This window comes from Mus caroli, unplaced genomic scaffold (assembly GCF_978045245.1).
Source record: "Mus caroli unplaced genomic scaffold, Mus_caroli_1 scaffold_8, whole genome shotgun sequence".
NCBI lineage: Eukaryota > Metazoa > Chordata > Mammalia > Rodentia > Muridae > Mus > Mus caroli.
This window is the reverse complement of record NW_028227263.1, coordinates 141933387-141935980: the sequence shown is the minus strand read 5'-3', so window position 1 is coordinate 141935980 and position 2594 is coordinate 141933387. Positions and strand designations below refer to the sequence as shown.

General features: G+C 46.5%; 1 pseudogene; it reads left to right on the top strand.

Annotated features, from left to right (window-relative positions):
- Positions 1-353: 353 nt before the first annotated feature.
- On the top strand, positions 354-1407 carry LOC147003752 (leukocyte immunoglobulin-like receptor subfamily A member 5 pseudogene; annotated as a pseudogene).
- The last annotated feature ends 1187 nt before the right edge of the window (positions 1408-2594 follow it).

Sequence of the window (2594 nt, the reverse complement as noted above, 5' to 3'; positions counted from 1 at the left end):
CCTAGGAAGACAAAGGTCAAGCTCCTGAGTTGTTCACTTCCTCTTCCTGTGGGGCTGTTGATGTGCTAAACTTGTCTCTGGGAACTTAGGGCAACAAAGACCACACCCTGCCTGTCTGTTCATCAAACTGCATGCAGAACAGTGGCTGGTGAGAGAAGATGCCATGACTCTCACCCTCACATTCCTGTTCAGTCTTGGTGAGATGAGGAAAATGGAAAGAGTCACCTAAGTCTGGGAATGACCCCATAGACAAGCTCTGACCCATGAGGAGACTTCAAGGGCTCAGGAATCTCTGTGTAGAAAAGGACAAACTTTCAGGACAAACTTCCCACAGGACAACCTCAGGATTGAGTATGGGCTACAAGAAAGCAGTACTGGCAAGTGAGTGTATTCCCAGCTGTTCCAGGTGTCTCCACCTTACTTGGGACAATGTGTCACATTCAGGCAGTGGGGATGTGAAACAGTATATGTGGGCTGATGTTAGGGATGGCTGGAGGATCCTGGGTTGGTAACAAGAATCTGGGAGATGAATGTCCTGGGAATTGGCCTCTGGTTTCTTTTCAGGGACCCTTTCTGTGCCCACCATCTGGGTTGAGCCAGATTCTGTGGTCACCTGGGGTACAATTATGAGCATGTGGTGTCAGGGAATCTGTGAGACCTTGGAGTACCATCTGGTTAAAGAAGGAAGCTGGTCAACTTTGTACATACAGACTTCATTGGAGCACAAAAACAAGGTCAATTTTACCATCTCATTCCCATAGGATCATTGTTACTATCTGAACCCTGATGACTGGTCAGAACATAGTAACCCAGTGGAGCTGGTGGTGACAGGTAAGGGGACCCTCAGGGATATCAGTCCTTGATTGACCCTCTCCTCTCTCTCTCTCTCTCTCTCTCTCTCTCTCTCTCTCTCTCTCTCTCTCTCTCACAAGACACTGTGGGTTGTGTAAGCCAGTTTATAAATTACAGCCCCCTCCCCCCTTTCTTCTTCATTTGGTCTTTTTGAGGCAAGTTCTCTAATACAATTCTGGCTGTCTAGGAATTCACTCTGTATATTAGGTTAGCTGTGAACAAACAGATCCACCCGCCTCTGCTGGGATTAAAGGTGTTCACCACCACACATAGCTATATTCTTCTTTTGTAGGATTCTACAGAAAGCCCACCCTCTCAGTCTTGCCTAGTTCTGAAGAAGCCTCAGGAGGGAAAACGACTGTTCAATGTGCTTCTTCCCTGAGATACGTTAGGTTCATTTTCACTAAGGAAGGAAAACAGAGGCTATCCAGGACACTACATGCACAGCATGTACCTAATGGGCAGTTCCAGGCCACATTCCATGTGTGTCCTGTGTCACTTAGCCAGAAAACATGCAGATGCTATGGAAATTACAAGATCAATCCATTTGTCTAGTCAGAATCCAGTGACCCCTGGTGTCAGGTGTGGAAGCTCTATCCATCACTGACATAATAATTTTGAGGTGTACCCATACATTTCTGAGTCTTATGTTCAGGGGAACTAAAATGGGATGTGGCCAAGAGAAATTTTGGTTCCCCAAGCTGGGTGGAGACCAAATTTGAGAGGCAGTGCCACCTTCAGGACAGGATAGGAAGGGGCCAAGTGTCCCTTGTACCTTCTTCCTGCCTATATTTTCTCTGGTGATGTCCAGGTAGCCTTCCCTGATAATCAATCAGGGTCTGTACCCTGGAGAGAACTGACCCCACCCCCCACAGAGACACCCTGTCATCAGCTCTACTCTGTTAAAGGAGGAGGGCATGACTCTTCTCAGTGTCCTGACTCACCCAAATGTCCTGTGAATAATTTCCTTAGGGGTCACTGTAGATGCTATGGTACACATCTTTCTCTAGAGTGGTCAGACCCCATTGAACTGTGCTCATCCTAAGCACAAGTGAGAAACCTAGAAAAGTCAGTCAAGGACTCAGATTCAAAACAGGTCCTGATTTGGGAGCCAACGAGGTGATCACTAAGATTGAGGGAGGAGGGAAGATAGACAGGCAATTCCTGTGGGGGACTGAGTTTGAAAGAAATAGACTGAAAGGCCTAGGTCCTCAGAGACTGGCCCTGATAAGGCCTTAGCTCAGGCAAAGATGGATAACTGCTCTCCTATCCTCCTGTTTATTACACCTCCTATTATGTTCTCCCCTTAAAAAAATGATTGATTGATTTATTATATGTAAGTACACTGTAGGTGTCTTCAGACACTCCAGAAGAAGGCATTGGATCTCATTACAGATGGTTGTGAGCCACCATGTGGTTGCTGGGATTTGAACTCAGGACCTCTGGAAGAGCAGTCAGTGCTCTTAACTTCTGAGCCATCTCTCCAGCCCATGTTCTCCCTTTCCATGCAGCCAGGATCTACAGTGTCATTAGAAGAGACAGTGACCTTGCTCTATTAATCTTAGAGCTCTGTGGCACTTTCTACCTTTTGAAATTTGGGACAGTCAGTCTCCTCTTATGACTAAGATCCAAAACCTCAGTTCAGCATTATCAGGCAGAATTCTCCATGATCACCATGACTTCAACTTTCTGCAGAACAACATACAGGGACTGGGTCTATGTTTACTTGGCCTGACCTTGGA